Raw genomic sequence first — 18,251 nt, forward strand, 5'->3', positions numbered from 1 at the left:
TGACACTATATAATAGGACTAAGGTAACAACGATCAACAATACCCCTTGAGATATTAATGAATTTCATACACTTTGAAGAATACTAAATTGCAATAGAAGGTGATGACCTCATATCAATACCTCCCCCTTGAAAAAAATTGCCTTATTACGATAGGGGAATGGGGAAAATCCCAAGATGTGTTTTTAATATAAAATCCTTTGCTTATTAATAGAATATGTAGCCATCCACCTTCTGTTCTCAGGACACTGCATTATGGTACTTAATTATTGCATCCACTGAACAACCCAGCTTCACTCTACCCATTACAGCAAAGATAGACAATAAGGAAAGAATAACCTCAAATGAGTACTTCAAGAAAAGACATGTTCATTTAAGAATTTGTCCTCAGAGACTCATTCTTCACCATTTAAAATCTTATATCCTGAGACAGAGAAAGTGTTGAGGAATAAATCAAATGAACTTCACCCCTGAATCAACACCAGGGTGAAAAACTGGACACGTAATTCACAAGTGACCACACCTCTCAGTCCGAGTGAGCTTCCCGTAGCACAGATCCTCACTGTGCTCCTGAATTCTCCATGATTCCTCTCTACCCAGAGGACCACACAGTGCAGTCAGTATGGCCAAGGCCACTGGATGCATCATGGTCTTTCTAGCCAAAAATGAACTTCTACTTGGCTGTGTAATAAAATGTCAAATTCTGTATATTCAAAATTGAACTACAGTTCTTCCCCACAATCTATTCCACTTAAAGCTGTCCTATCTTCAATTGATGCCAGTTTCATTCTTTTGGTTGTTCAGGCCAGAAAACTTGGAGTCATCCATGATTCCTTTATTTCTCTCAAACTAATCCATCAGAAAATTTTCTTGGCTTCACCTTCAAAATATATCTAGACTCCAGCTGTTTCTCACCACATGTGTCACAACTACTCTGGACTGAGCCACCATCATTCCTAAGATGTCTTCCCTTTTCTCCTGTTCCTCTTGCCACCAATCTGTTTTCAACACAGAAATCAGTAGTCCTTTAAAAACATTAAATCAGTTCATATTTCTCTGTTGCTCAAAACCCTTCAGCGGCTCCCCATTTCGCTCAAAGCCAAAGTCCTTATAATGGTATAAGCACCTTTTATGATCTGGTCACCCATTACATCTCTGAACTTCTCTACTCTACTCTCCTCCTCTGCTCATTCCACTTTAGCCACATTGACCTCCTCACTATTCCCTGAATATACCAGGCACCTTCCAGCATCAGAGACTAGTTTTAGCTGTTCACTCTGCCTACTCTTCTCAGAATATCTGTTTGGCCAACTAGTTGTGTCATCATTTAGTGTTAGGTTTACTGTAAGTTTTTAAAAACATTTATTTGTAGAATTAACAAACAGTAAAATCAAATTTTTCTTAGATGTATAGCTCTATGAATTTTAACACATGTACAGATTTATGTAACTTCCACCACAGTCAAGGTACAGTTCCCTCACCTCCAAAACTCCGTCATGCTATCCCTTTGTAGTTATGTACCCTTAACACCTGCCAGCCATTGGTCTGTTCTTTGACATTTCTAGTTTTCTCCTTTTGAGAATATCATTTAAATAAATCATACAGTATGTAACCTTTTGGGTCTGGTTTCTTTCACTCATCATAATGCCTTTAAGAGTGATCCAAGTTGTGTATGTCAAAGTTCATTTCTTTTTTATCGTGAGTAGTATTCCATTGTAAAGAATGTGCCACATTTTGTTTTTAACCATTTACTTGTCAAAGGATATTTAGATTGTTTTCCATTTTGTGTGTGTGTGTGTGTGTGATTATAAGTAAAACAGCTAAACATTTGTGTACAGTATTTTGTGTGGAAATATGTTTCCATTTCTTGAGTAAATACCTAGGCCTGGGATTGCTGGATCATATGGTAAGTGTATGTTTTATTTTATAAGAAACTGCCAAACTGTTTTCCAGAGTGGCTATATCATTTTGCATTCCTACCAGCGATGTCTTAGAGTACCTGGTTGCTCCACATACTTGACAGTACTTACTGTTCCTAGTATATTTTATTTTCATCATTCTATTAGGTGTGTGATAGTATCTTATCATCGTTTTAAGTTGTATGTCTCTAATGGCTATTAATGTTGACCATCTTTTCATGTGCTCTCTTAGTCTCTTTAGGCTGCTATAACAAAATACTACAAACTGTTTGGCTTGTAAACAACCAAAATGTATTTCTCATAGTTCTGGAGGCTGGAAGGCCAAGATCAAGGTGCCAACATGGTTGAGTTTGGGTGCAAGCCCTCTTCCTGCTTGCAGATTGCTGACTTCTTGCTGTGTCTTCACATGGTAGAAGGGGATTATAAAGGCACTAATCTCATTCATAAGGGCTCAGCCCTCATCACCTAATCACCTGCCAAAGGTCCCAGAAAGATTCCTAATATCATCACATTGGACATTAGAATTTCGACATAAGAATTTTGGGGGCACACAAACATTCAGCCTCTAGCAGTCACCCTCCATCTTTGGTGAAGTGCCTGTCCAAGTGTTTTGACCATTTAAAAATTAAATCATTTGTTTTCTTACTGTTGAGTTTGGGGATTTCATTATGTTTTTGGAATACAAGTTCTTTGTCAGATATGTGATTAAAAAATTTTTTTTCTCTCTCTGTAGCTTTTAATTCTCTTAACAGTATTTTTTGTATTTTTAAATTTTTTTAAAAAAACATCAGTTTTTTTTCTTTTATGAATCATGATTTAGGTGTCATATCTAAGAAGTCTTTTGCCTAATCCTTAGTCATGAAGATTTTCTCCTATGTTTCCTTCTAAAAGTTCTGGAGTTATATGTCTTATATTTAGATTCATGATCCATTTTGGGTTAATATTTGTACAAGTTGTGATATTTAGGTTGAGGTTTATTTTTAATGCATATGAATGTCCAGTGGTTTCAACACCATTGTTGAAGACTTTACCTTTATTGAATTGTCTTTGCACCTTTGACAAAAATCAGTTTGCCTATTTCTTTGGCTCTATTTCTGGACTCTCTATTATGTCCCATTGATTTATATATCTGTCCTTCACCAATACTGAAGTCTCGATTATTGGTGTTTTAGAGTAATTTTTAAAAATTGGGTAGTGAGGACTTGCACTTCTAACCAAGATGGGGAGTAACATGGACTGTATTTACTTTCTTTCCTGAAACAACATTAAAAAAAAAAGACAAAATATATGAAGCTGCAGTTTTCAAGACACTGGACATCAGGTGAAGGACAGTAATCCCTGAGACATAGGAAACAAACAAGGTGAGTCCTACAATTGCCCAAGCTTACTGCCTCAGAGGGTTTCCAGGCTGTGGCATAGGGAGGGGAACTGAAGCAGAACTTGAAGGTTTCTGAGTTGAAGAGACAGAGGTTAGAGTGGGGAAACCAAAGCAGCTAGAGTTCATAGAACAGAAGAGCAGAGAGGGTAGATCTGCATAGCAGGCAAACCCCAGAGATCTGTCGGTCTCCCTGGAATACTCATCAGAGTGCCGATCAGGTCATGCATGCACAGAAACTGCCTGGGGTCAGGAAAAGAACCATCTGAAAGGATTAAAGGGAATAGTGACTGGTGCTTATGAAGGGCCAGTAGTAGTATCTGTTCTCACTAGCCAGACTTGTAAAAATTCAAACGAAGGCAGAAAAGAGGAAAAAAGAAAGAACAAATGGAAATAACAAATGGAAACAAACAAAATAAATAGAAAACAAATAATGAGATCATAGACTCAAACCTAACAAAAGCAATAATCATATTAATGTCTAAAAATCCCAGTTAAAAGGGAGAGCTTGTCAGACTGGATAAAAAAAATCAAGACTCAATTACATGATGTCTACAAGAAATGTACTTTAAATATGAAAACAAATCGGTTAAAAGTTTTAAAAAATGGGAGAAGTTATACCATGCTACTATTAGTAAACAAACAAACGAACAAAAAACTAGAATGGCAGTAGAATTCAGAGCAATGACTATAAAGGCAGGGATGAAGACAGGCAGTTAGTAATAATAAAAGGATCAATTGACATCCTAAATATTTAGGCACCTAATTAAAGGAGCTTCAAAGTACTTAAGTGAAAGTTGATAGAACTGAAAAGATAAGTTCACAATATTGTCAGATTTCAATACCTCTCTCTCAATAGTTGATAGAAAAAGTAAGCAAAAAATCAGCAAATATATTGTAGACTTGAAGAACACTATCAACCAAATTGACCTAATTAACATTTATAGAACTGACCACCCAACAGCAGCAGAATATACACTCTTTTCAAGTGCACACAGAATATCATGATAGACCACGACACAAATCTCAATACATTTATTTATTAATTTATTTTTTCTTGTGGTAAGAGCATTTAACATGAGGTCTACCCTCACCAAATTTTTAAGTGTACAATACAATAATGTTAACTATAGGCGCAGTGTTGTACAGCAGATTTCTAGAACTTATTCATCTCCATTTCCCACTCCCCCTAGTCCCTGGCAACCATTATTGTATTCTCGGTCTCTATGATTTTGACTACTTTAAATACCTCATAAAGTGAATGATGCAGTATTTGTCCTCCTGTAACTGGTTTATTTTACTTAGCATAATGTTCTCCAGGTTCATTCATGGTGTTGTGTTTGGCAGGGTTTCCTTCCTTTTCAAGGCTAGATAATATTTCATTGTAGGTATGTACCACATTTTCTTTATCCATTCATCTGTTGATAGACATTTAGGTTGTTTCTGTATCTTGGCTATTGTGAATAATACTACAGTAAACACAGAGTGCACATGTCTCTTTGAGATCCTGATTTCAGTTCTCTTGAATATATCCAGAAGTGGGATTGCTGGATCATATGATAATTCTATTTTTGAGAAATCTCAATAAATTTAAAAATGTTTCCGGTCATACAAAGTATGTTCTCTAACCACAATGGACTTAAATTAGAAATGAGTAATGTCCTACTTTAAACCAGCTAGAAAAAGCAACGTTGTCTCACTAGTTTCCTCATAAGCTCCAGGATTGACTCTCATTGGATCAGTTGGTCATGTGCTTATCTCTTTACCAATCACTATGCTAATTGGCCAAATCTGTGTCAAATATTCACCCCAAACACATGGACCAAGAATAGAAGAGAAATGACTCTCTAAAGGGATATCAAAGTAATATTACCAGCATAAGCATTCTGGGGAAGGCAAAATTATTAGCTATCTACTACCAAAAGCTACTAGAACTAATTAGTGTGTTTAACGAGGTTGCAGGATACAGGGTCAGTTTTTAAAAAGTGTATTTCTATACAATTCTATATTAAAAGAAATACCGTTTATAGTAACATTAAAAATATCAAATACCTAGGAATAACTGACAAGAGATGTGGAAAAACTTATACTCTGAAAAGTACAAAATATTGCTGAGAGAAAGAAGACTTAAAAAAACAAATTGCGACTTAAACTTGTTCATGGGTTGGAAGACTCAGTATTGTTAAGATGTCAGATCTCTTCAGACTCTTAATTTAACAAAATCTCAGTCAAAATCCCATAAGCCTTTTTTGTAGATATTGACAAAATTCATGTGGATTGCAAAGGATCTAGAGTAGCCAAAACAACTCTGAAAAGGAACAACTTTAGAGGACTCACAGTACCTGATTTCAAGATTCATAAAAAACTATTGTACATAAAACAGCTTGATATTGGCATACGGATAGACAGGTAGATCAATGGAACATAATAGAGAGTCTAGAAGTAAACCCAACATCTAGGGATAACTGATTTTTTTAAAAAAACAAGGGCACAGAAATGCGCAGGGGAGGCAGGCTGAGGCTGCTGGTCTGGGGATCACACTTGGAGAACCACTGTCCAGAGGAGACGCATTGCGGCACAACATCTCCAGCCTGCCTGCCTTTAAGCCAGCCCAAATTTGAGGAGCCCAGGATCAAGCTACTTGCTTGGCCTTCCCAAAGGATAAGAGGACTGAATATCTTGAGGGACATCTATAATTCTACCAGCTGGAAAGCCCTAATCTATAGAAATGAAGCCGTGGGACTGACAGGGTCTTGGTGCTTCAGCTGGGTGTCAGGCCTGTGCCTCTGAGGTGGGAGAGCTGAGTTCAGGACATTGGTCCACCAAAGACCTCCCGGCTCCATGTAATACCAAATGGTGAAAGCTCTCTCAGAGATCTCCATCTCAATGCTAAAACCCAGCTGCACTCAATGACCAGCAAGCTACAGTGCTGGACACCCTATGCCAAACAACTAGCAAGACAAGAACACAACCCCACCCATTAACAGAGAGGCTGCCTAAAATAGTAAGGTCACAGACACCCCAAAACACACCACTGGACGTGGTCCTGCCCACCAGAAAGACAAGATCCAGCCTCATCCACCAGAACCCAGGCACTAGTCCCCTCCACCAGGAAGCCTATGCAACCCACTGAGTCAACCTAAGCCACTGGGGGCAGACACCAAAAACAACAGGAACTATGAACATGCAACCTGCAAAAAGGAGACCCCAAACACAGTAAGTTAAGCAATATGACAAGACAGAGAAGCACACAGCAGATGAAGGAGCAAGGTAAAAACCCACCAGACCAAACAAATGAAGAAGAAATAGGCAGTACACCAGAAAAAGAATTCAGAGAAATGATAATAAAGAAGATACAAAATCTTGGAAATAGAATGGAGAAAGTACAAGAAACATTTAACAAGGACCTAGAAGAACTAAAGAACAAACAAACAATGATGAACAGCACAATAAATGAAATTAAAAATTCTCTAGAAGGAATTAATAGCAGAATAACTGAGGCAGAAGAACGGATAAGTGACCTAGAAGATAAAATAGTGGAAATAACTACTGCAGAGCAGAATAAAGAAAAAAGAATGAAAAGAATTGAGGACAGTCTCAGAGACCTCTGGGACAACATTAAAGGCACCAACATTCAAATCATAGGGATCCCAGGAGAAGAAGAGAAAAAGAAAGGGACTGAGAAAACATTTGATGAGATTATAGTTGGAAACTTCTCTAATATGGGAAAGGAAATGATCAATCAAGTCCAGGAAGCACAGAGAGTCCCATACAGGATAAATCCAAGGAGAAACACGACAAGACACATATTAATCAAACTATCAAAAATTAAACACAAAGAAAAAATATTAAAAAGCAGCAAGGGAAAAACAACAAATAACATACAAGGGAACCCCATAAGGTTAACAGCTGATCTTTCAGCAGAAACTCTGCAAGCCAGAAGGGAGTGGCAGGACATATTTAAAGTGATGAAAGGGAAAAATGTACAACCAAGATTACCCAGCAAGGATCTCATTCAGATTTGATGGAGAAATTAAAACCTTTACAGACAAGCAAAAGCTAAGAGAATTCACCACCCACAAACCAGCTTTCCAACAAATGCTAAAGGAACTTCTATAGGCAGGAAACACAAGAGAAGGAAAAGACCTACAATAACAAACCCAAAACAATTAAGAAAATGGTAATAGGAACATACATATCAATAATTATCTTAAATGTAAATGGATTAAATGCTCCAACCAAAAGACAGAGACTGGCTGAATGGATACAAAAACAAGACCCATATATTTGCTGTCTACACGAGACCCACTTCAGACCTAGGGACACATACAGACTGAAAGTGAGGGGATGGAAAAAGATATTCCATGCAAATGGAAATCAAAAGAAAACTGGAGTAGCAATTCTCATATCAAACAAAATAGACTTTAAAATAAAGACTATCACAAGAGACAAAGAAGGACACTACATAATGATCAAGGGGTCAATCTAAGAAGAAGATATAACCATTGTAAATATTTATGCAGCCAACATAGGAGCACCTCAATACATAAGGCAAATGCTAACAGCCATAAAAGGGGAAATCAACAGTAACACCATCATAGTAGGGGACTTTAACACCCCACTTTTACCAATGGACAGATCATCCAAAATGAAAATAAATAAGGAAACACAAGCTTTAAATGATACATTAAACAAGATGGACTTAATTGTTATGTATAGGACATTCCATCCAGAAACAACAGAATACACTTTCTTCTCAAGTGCTCATGGAACATTCTCCAGGATAGATCACATCTTGGGTCACAAATCAAGCCTTGGTAAATATAAGAAAATTAAAATCATATCAAGTATCTTTTCTGACCATAAGCTATGAGACTAGATATCAATTACAGGAAAAAATCTGTAAAAAATACAAACACATGGAGGCTAAACAATACACTACTTAATAACCAAGAGATCACTGAAGAAATCGAAGAGGAAATCAAAAAATACCTAGAAACAAATGACAATAAAAACACGATGCCCCAAAACCTATGGGATGTAGCAAATGCAGTCCTAAGAGGGAAGTTTATAGCAATACAATCCTACCTCAAGAAACAAGAAACATCTCAAATAAACAACCTAACCTTACACCCAAAGCAATTAGAGAAAGACGAACAAAAATCCCCAAAGTTAGCAGAAGGAAAGAAACCATAAAGATCAGAACAGAAATAAATGAAGAAGAAGTGAAGGAAACAATCACAAAGATCAGTAAAACTAAAAGATGGTTCTTTGAGAAGATAAACAAAATTGATAAACCATTAGCCAGACTCATCAAGGATAAAAGGGAGAAGACTCAAATCAATAGAATTAGAAATGAAAAAGGAGAAGTAACAACTGACACTGCAGAAATACAAAGGATCATGAGAGATTACTACAAGCAACTCTATGCCAATAAAATGGACAACCTGGAAGAAATAGACAAATGCTTAGAAAAGCACAACGTCTGAGACTGAACCAGGAAGAAATGGAAAATATAAACAGACCAATCACAGGCACTGAAATTGAGACGGTGATTAAAAATCTTCCAACAAACAAAAGCCCAGGATCAGGTGGCTTCACAGGTGAATTCTATCAAACATTTAGAGAAGGGCTAAGACCTATCCTTCTCAAACTCTTCCAAAATATAACAGAGGGAAGAACACTCCCAAACTCATCCTATGAGGCCACCATCACCCTGATACAAAAACCAGACAAAGATGTCACAAAGAAAGATAACTACAGGCCGATATCACTGATGAACATAGATGCAAAATCCTCAACAAAATACTAGCGAACAGAATCCAACAGCACATTAAAAGGATCACACGCCATGATCAAGTGGGGTTTATTCCAGGAATGCAAGGATTCTTCAATATATGCAAATCAATCATTGTGATACACCATATTAACAAATTAAAGGAGAAAAACCATATGATCATCTCAATAGATGCAGAAAAAGCTTTCAACAAAATTCAACACCCAATTATGATAAAAACCCTCCAGAAAGTAGGCATACAGGGAACTTACATCAATATAATAAAGGCCATATATGACAAACCCACAGCCAACATCGTTCTCAAGGGTGAAAAACTGAAACTGTTTCCTCTAAGATCAGGAACAAGACAAGGTTGTCCACTCTCACCACTATTATTCAACATAGTTTTGGAAGTTTTAGCCACAGCAATCAGAAAAGAAAAAGAAATAAAAGGAATCCAAATCAGAAAAGAAGAAGTAAAGCTGTCACTGTTTGCAGATGACATGATACTATACGTAGAGAATCCTAAAGATGCTACCAGAAAATTACTAGAGCTAACCAAGAATCTGGTATAGGAGCAGAATATAAAATTAATGCACAGAAATCTCTTGCATTCCTATACACTAATGATGAAAAATCTGAAAGAGAAATGAAGGAAACACTCCCATTTACCACTGCAACAAAAAGAATAAAACACCTAGGAATAAACCTACCTAGGGAGACAAAAGACCTGTATGCAGAAAACTATAAAACACTGATGAAAGAAATTAAAGATGATACAAACAGATGACGATATACCATGTCCTTGGACTGGAAGAATCAACACTGTGAAATGACTCTACTACCCAGAGCAATCTACAGATTCAATGCAATCCCTATCAAACTACCAATGGCATTTTTCACAGAATGAGAACAAAAATTTCACAATTTGTAAGGAAACACAAAAGACCCTGAATAGCCAAAGCAGTCTTGAGAAAGAAAAACGGAGCTGGAGGAATCTGGCTCCCTGATTTCAGACTATACTACAAAGCTGCAGTAATCAAGACAGTATGGTACTGGCACAAAAACAAATATAGATCAATGGAACAGGATGGAAAGCCCAGAATTAAACCCACGCACATATGGTCACCTTATTTTTGATAAAGGAGGCAAGAATATACAATGGAGAAAAGACAGCCTCTTCAATAAGTGGTGCTGGGAAAACTGGACAGCTGCATGTCAAAGAATGAAATTAGAACATTCCCTAACACAATACACAAAAATAAACTCAAAATGGATTAAAAACCTAAATGTAAATCCAGACACTATAAAACTCTTACAGGAAAACATAGGCAGAACATTCTCTGACATAAATCACAGCAAGACCCTTTTTGACCCACCTCCTAGAGAAATGCAAATAAAAACAAAAATAAACAAATGGGACCTAATGAAACTTAAAAGCTTTTGCACAGCAAAGGAAACCATAAACAAGACAAAAAGAGAACCTTCAGAATGGGAGAAAATATTTGCAAATGAAGCAACTGACAAAGGATTAATCTCCAAAATTTACAAGCACCTCATGCAGCTCAATATCAAAAAACCAAACAACCGAATCCAAAAATGGGCAGAAGATCTAAACAGACATTTCTCCAAAGAAGATATACAGATTGCCAACAAACACATGAAAGAATGCTCAACATCACTAATCATTAGAGAAATGCAAATCAAAACTACAATGAGATATCACCTCACACCAGTCAGAATGGCCATCATCAAAAAATCTAGAAACAATAAATGCTGGAGAGGGTGTGGAGAAAAGGGAACCCTCTTGCACTGTCAGTGGGAATGTAAATTGATACAGCCACTATGGAGAACAGTATGGAGGTTCCTTAAAAACTAAATATATAACTACCATATGACCCAGCCATCCCACTACCGGGCATCTACCCTGAGAAAACCATAATTCAAAAAGAGTCATGTACCACAATGTTCATTGCAGCTCTATTTACAATAGCCAGGACATGGAAGCGACCTAAGTGTCCATCGACAGATGAATGGATAAAGAAGATGTGGCACATATACACGATGGAATATTACTGAGCCATAAAAAGAAATGAAATTGAGTTATTTGTAGTGAGGTGGATGGACCTAGAGTCTGTCATACAGAGTGAAGTAAGTCAGAAAGAGAAAAACAAATACTATATGCTGACACATATATATGGAATGTAAAAAAAAAAAAAAAAAGTTCTGATGAACCCAGGGGCAGGACAGGAATAAATATGCAGACGTAGAGAATGGACTTGAGGACACTGGGAGGGGGAAAGGTAAGCTGGGACGAAGTGAGAGAGTGGCATGGACTTATATATACTACCAAATGTAAAATAGATAGATAGTGGGAAGCAGCCGCATAGCACAGGGAGATCAGCTCGGTGCTTTGTGACCACCTAGAGGGGTGGGATAGGGCGGGTGGGAGGGAAATGCAAGATGGAAGAGATATGGAGATGTATGTATATGTATAGTTGAATCACTTTGTTATAAAGCAGAAACTAACACACCATTGTGAAGCAATTATACTCCAATAAAGATGTTTAAATAAATAAATAAATAAAAACAAGGGCACAAAGGCAATATGGTGGAGAAAGTATACCCCTTTCAATAAATGTGATGGAACAATTGGGTGTCCATATACAAATAATGAGCTTAGATCCATACTTCACATAATATATAAAAATTAACTCCTAATGGATCATAAGTTTAAAATATAAGAGCTAAAACTATAGAACTTGTAGAAGAAAACAGGAGAAAATCTTTCTTGGTTTTCCAGAATTTTTAGATCCACTCTCTCTAAAAGAACAAAAGGATAAATTTGGCTTCATCAAAATTTAAAACTTCTCTTCTTTAAAAGACACTATTAAGAGAATGAAAACACATGCTGTAGACCACGAGAAAGCATTTGGAAGACATACATTTAATAAAGGACTGGTATCCAGAACACTTAAATTCTCCAAACTCTATAATAGGAAAAACAACCCAATTTAGAAATTGGGCAGTTTCAACAGGTAGTTCACCAAAGAAGATACAGAGAAGGCAAATAAGCACATGAAAAAGATGCACAATACCATTAGTCATTAGGAAGTTAAAACCGCAAGGAGATACGATTATGTATCTAGTAGAATGGCTAAACTGATAAAGACTGGCCATGCAAATGTTGGCAAGGACAGGGAGAAATTGGATTTCTCCGTCCAATGTAAAATGATAACAACCACTTTAGAAAATAGTTAGGCATTTTCTTAAAAAGTTAAACATACACTTACCACATTCCAGTCCTAGGTATTGACATAATTTTTCCTGTTTTGCATATTTTAATTATAGTAATTATCAGATACTTTAATTGCTTTATGATTCATTATTTTCATGTCTGCCTTCTTCTTCTCTGTCCACAGACATTCCTTGGAGGTGGGGAATCTTTCAATTTTATATGCTGAGTTTCTTGCCCAGTGTTTAGTATGCATTTAATAAATATTTGCTAAGAAATTACTAAGATCAATAAAGAAAATAGCAGTGAGAAAAAGTCATTATTGAATATGAATTTTACCTAGTCTCTTTTATAGTACAGTATAATATTTTATTTATTTTCACTTAAAAATATATGATGATTTTCCCCCATGGTATTGCAGACTTCTGATTCATTCATAGTAATGGCTATATAATATTCAATACATTTCATTTTTTAGAATAAAATCATTTCATTTATTTTTCCCTATTGTGAATAGTATTAGTGCAAATATTTTCTTATTTTAAATAATTTCATTAGGACAGATACCCAGGAGTAGTATTACTAGATGAGAGGGTATGAACAATTCTACTGTGTATTTCAAGGTATACTTAGCTACAAGTGGAGGATATAGTTCCTTAAACAGAATGATATGGAAATGGTCTTAGCTATACCTGCATAAATTTTTTAAATTTTATTTATTTATTGTTCCAGTTTTATTGAGATGTAATCGACCTATAGCACTGTATAAGTTTAAGGTGTACAGCATAATGATTTGACTTACATACATCTTGAAGTGATTATCACAATAAGTTTAGTGAACAAAAAATTTTATTTTTATATCAGGAAAATAATCTTTTTAAAAATTAGGCCTATTCTGTTTGGGTTTGAAAAACACACACAAACCTGTTGGTGGTTCTTTCCCTTTCGTGTGGCAGTTTCTTAAAAAACGATTCTATAGTTACAATTAATTTTTCTCAGAACATGTTTCATCTACTCTTAATTCATCCTAGTTAACCATCAGGAACACTTATGTGAATATGTAAATATATAGAATCCTTTATTTTGTTCCAAAGTGTATTTGAGATTGTACTAAACAAATTCTGGTGTGAAACATACGGGAAAATAACAAAATAAGAAATGACTTCTTGTATAAACAGCAAAACATAGGGTCATCAGTTAAGAGAAGTGTGCATACAAGACTGGCCTATACTGCTGTAATGCACTGTCAATACTTGATCATCTTTAGAGATGTGGCTTCTGGAAATTTTAGTTTTGTCTTTTGTTTTAAGTAGAAGTGCTGGTAAGTAAATGATAAAATATGTTGTATTGAATGAAGGTTAACTTTTGGGTCACCCCTAAGAATTTGGTGTGTGTATCAATCAAAAAGTTGGGTGTAACTTAATTGTAAGCCACACATTCTGACTTAAGCCGTAAAGGAATTTATTGGAAAGATGTCAAAACAGTTTAGAGAACTGATGGGATTAAAGATATGGAAATGGGCAGGGGAGTGGGTAGATGGAGTTTGAGCCAAGGAAAGCTCAGTCCAGGATCTTACCACTGGCTTTGCTGCCACTGGACACTGACAATGCTAGATTCCCACTTCTTTCTTCAATGACTTTTCCAGTCTCCCCTGTATCTTTCCCCCACCCTCTCAAGAATCAAAATTGGTGGGAGCAAATGATGGGCCAAGTGGGTAACCTTCCTGTCAAAGAGTAGGAAGCAGAAGCATCTGGCCTCTTCTGCCATGGAAGGTGGGACCCTGCCTCCCAACCACCCTAATACAATGATGTATCCCTTCCAAGAACAAAGAGGTTTGAATTATGGTTAGATTTTTTTTTTTAAGGGAGACATAGATCTGTTATAGCATCTACTGATTCCTGATGATTATAGTATCATTTTTTATTTTCCCAATGGTTGAAATAATGTAAACAGTGGAGGTTCTTAAACTGTGGCCCATGCATAATTGCAGAGGCCCGGACAGGGCCATATGTTTCCTGAAATTGTATGCAGAATTTAGGTATATATGACTTTTTCATTTTGGGGGGAACCTCCAAGAGGCCCACAATGTATAAAAAGTTAAGAAATACAGGCGCTTCCCTGGTAGCACAGTGGTTAAGAATCCGCCTGCCAATGCAGGGGACACCGGTTAGAGCCCTTGGTCCGGGAAGATCCCACATGCCGCGGAGCAACTAAGCCCGTGCGCCACAACTACTGAGCCTGCGCTCTAGAGCCTGTGCTCCGCAACAAGAGAAGCCACGGCAATGAGAAGCCTGCCCAACCGCAATTAAGAGTAGCCCCCTCTCTCTGCAACTAAAGCCCGTGCACAGCAACGAAGACCCAATGCAGCCAAAAATAAATAAATTAATTAAAACAAAAAAAAAGAAATACTACCTGGAATGTTCTACATAATTACTTTCTCCTTGTGAAATTTCATTTTGTTTGTATTAATTATCCCTAGTATTATTTCCTTTTTTTCCACTAGATGGTGGTGTTGCATGGTGCTTTCAAACTTCAATTGTGAACTTTACAGACGTGAATGAAAAAGTGCAGTGATTTAAATGGCACGTTCTCAAGAACATTTTAGCGTTGGAAGGAATTTAAGAAATCACAAAGTGCATGATTTTTTTTTTTAACAGATGAAGAACCTAATGCCCAAAGGTTAAGGGAGAGCTTTGACTGAAAACAGGACTTTGGAAAAGTCAAAAGGATGCCCTGATGGGGAGGAACACTTGGAGCTGGGGCTCTTCTTCAGTCATAACATACTTTAAGGATATGCCTCTGGCTGCTGAGGGACTAGGGTGATACTGGTTGTGGACTTGGATTCTTTGGCTCTGAGACATTTCTATATTTCAGTTACAATCATGACTTAAAAGCCGGTCCTTCTCCCCTGAGGCAGAAGGGGTCCTAGTAACGCTGAGAGGCTTTGTTTAAGGAGGGAGCTTGCCCAGAGCCTTCCTTGTAACTAACCTTCCCTACCCCCTTCACGTACCTTGCAGTTATGTGCTTTATGTTCTCTCCACAGCCAAAGGTAACACTATAAATGTGTGGATATGGAGTATTGATGACACATAAAGAACATATTATAAATACTGGTGTTTGGAGTCCTCAGACATGAAGAGAGAGAAAACCCAAGTCAAATGGGGAGATCACTCGGGCAAAGTGGCTATACAGATTCTCTGCAGCTGCCCTTGTGTACGGACCACTAAACAAAGGCATGAAGAAGAGCCATGGCGTGTGCTCAGGACCCACCTCTCTAGAGTATAACCCTTCCATATTTCTTTCTCCAAAATTCTTTTTTTTTTGCCAAGACTGTGTAGCTTGCAAGATCTAAATAATTCCCCAACCGGGGATGGAACCCGGGTTCAGGGCAGTGAAAGCACCAAGTCCTAACCACTGGACTGCCAGGGAATTCCCCTTTTCCCACCAAAATTCTTGAAGTGCCTATATCTCCAAAAGATGTGCTGTTTTCCCCTCTACTTCCTTGTTCTCTTTTTCCTCCAGTCCTTTCTGACTTTGGTAATATCCTCAGCCACACTCTAGCCAAGACAGGAACTAAAGTGCTCACTGTTCATACCTCTTTCCACTGAGGCTAATAATATTGTGTCAATAAAGTGTCCTTTAAAAGAATAATCTTTTCATTTACACTGATAAACATACCTAACTATATCTAAAACTCAATGTTGTGTCTTAAATTTTAGTAAGCAATTGTGAAGGTTGCTATGATGGATAGTCCTTTACTCTACAGATCACTCTCCTTTGTGCCCAGGATACTGGCTTTTATGTCCTCTGACTTCTTGTTGGGCTTGGCCAATGGAAGGCAACAGCGAGAAATGGGAAGGTGAGGAGATAGAGAGCTGAGAATTTATTTCCCTACATCTGTCTGCTAGGTCACTGGGCAGGTTCTCTGTCATTGATCCTCTGCTAAAAGCCACAGCTCCTGTCAGATAGCTCTCTCCTACAGCTGGGACTTTCTGGTTTCCAGCGACTTCTTGTTCCTTCCTTTGCTCCATCTGGTCTAGGGGTGGTAGTAGCCTCCTGCTCTTGCCAGTCACTGGGTACTTCATTCCCCCTTGTTGTTTTTCCTTAACCTTGACTCCTTTGTAAATAGGCACTTCATAAAAATCTCTTCAATCTTTCCATCTGTTTTCAGTCAAAACCCTGACCTGTTCAATGAAACTTTACTGAATTTCTGTAGTATGAGATTCCTTATTAACATCTGTTTGTGATGATGGATTTATATGTGAATTTTCAAATTGGAGCATTAATGGTCAAGTTTTATTAGATTTAGTTTGAAAACATTTACTGAGTGCCAGGTATGGCATTGATGAGGCTTAGGCCATGCTGCCTCAAAATATGCCCTTTGGCATATTAATCATTTTGAATTAAAGTTATTTAAGACACAGCTGGTGCAAGAAGGATACTTTGATCTCCATTTGTCCCCCTGAAAGCAGGAAATAAATCTCCCATGTGAAAGGTACCATCACTGTACCAAGAGGGAGAGAGACATCCTTATCACTAGAGACAGGGAATTCAGGGCCAAGAAGACTGTATAAACAAACCTTGTTACTTCTTTACTAATTTACTACTCAAAGCCCAAACCCCTTTGTCTTGTCATTTCTTCACGAATTTACTGTTTCTTTGTCTAAAAGGTGTAAAAGCTGCCTGCTTTTGTCACTTTTATGAATCCTATATCTATGGGACCACCCTAAATATAAAATTAAATGTTTTTTTTTTTTCCTCCTGTTAATCTGCCTTGTGTCAGCTTAATTATTAGACCAGCCAAAAGAACCAAGAGGGGTAAGGGGAAATTTTCCCCTCCCTGACAACATGAGGCACTTCAGTTTCTCATTATGTATTATCCTCATCACAACCCTCTAGGCTGAATTGAGGGCTTTATAGCTGAAACTTTTTAGGCATTAACATAATAGTTGAACATTGACATTTTTTATTGTGTATGTATTTGTATGTGTGTTTTAAAACACTATCATAAAAATCCATTATTTACTGCTAGTCATAGTTTCTATGTAGGCACCCTGGTATGTTACCCAGATACCTGTTTAGGAAGGAAACAGGTCCCCTTTCTGGGTGGGCTGCTGGCAGAAAGTCCTCAGATGTCAGCCCCTTGTGGGTACTGCCTCAGTTGAAGAGAACTGCCTTGCCCAAGCCATGCCTGCTTTCCAGAGTGGCCCATCCCCAGTGACTGACTGATGTTTGGGGTATAAATGTTTAGGCCTCTTGTCCCAACTTGAGACAACTCTGAAGGGTCATTCCAGCTTCAAGACTTTCTGTAGAGAGGGCTGAGACCTCCACTGAGATTGCATTGAGGCTCATCTTCTCCCTCTGCCCAACTCTGCTTCTTTGCTTCCCCTTTTCAGGTATTTATCACAAGGACACTCCTACATGCCATAATTCTTCTCAGAGTTGGGTCCAGGTCCAACCTGTGACATTTGGTGCCAGGAGTGATCCAAAAATGTAGATGCTGGCAGAAGATGTTGGATCTGGATTATGCACCATTTGGTTGACAATGAGGACTCTCATCACTGGTGGTAAAAGGAATGCAGATAGCCCCTGGCACAAGGTAGCAATGCAATTGTTAAAACTTTTGACCTTGCTTGAGTCACATGACCATCTACTCTCTGGGGACTGGATGAGAGGGGATAGTGCTGGACCTGACCTGGGTCATGTACTTTGCAGCAGGGGAACTGGCAACGTGTTGTGACGGAGATTTAACAGAACCCTATAGGGGAGGGTGAGAGTTCACCAAAGAAAAGGATGATGAGATGTCTGGTGCAGTTGGAGATGCAGTCTTTGTTACTAAAGTACTTATTACTGCCTACAAGGCTGTACTTGACCTGGCCTCTATCTTTCTAAACTTTGTCTCCTTCCACTGTCCCCCTCCCCAACATTCTAGGCCACGCTAGCCTTC

The 18,251-nt window shown here is 37.7% G+C and overlaps 1 protein-coding gene across 1 annotated transcript in view; it reads left to right on the plus strand.

The window, feature by feature from the left end:
- The window catches only part of YTHDC2 (YTH N6-methyladenosine RNA binding protein C2), an 81,605-nt gene extending 65,669 nt beyond the window's left edge, over positions 1-15,936 (plus strand). Inside the window, exon 30 of the mRNA XM_068535738.1 lies at positions 15,348-15,936. The gene's annotated coding sequence lies outside the window, so the exon portion shown is untranslated. The remainder of the gene's footprint in view (positions 1-15,347) is intronic.
- Positions 15,937-18,251: the final 2,315 nt, after the last annotated feature.

Source organism: Eschrichtius robustus, chromosome 2 (assembly GCF_028021215.1).
Source record: "Eschrichtius robustus isolate mEscRob2 chromosome 2, mEscRob2.pri, whole genome shotgun sequence".
Lineage (NCBI taxonomy): Eukaryota > Metazoa > Chordata > Mammalia > Artiodactyla > Eschrichtiidae > Eschrichtius > Eschrichtius robustus.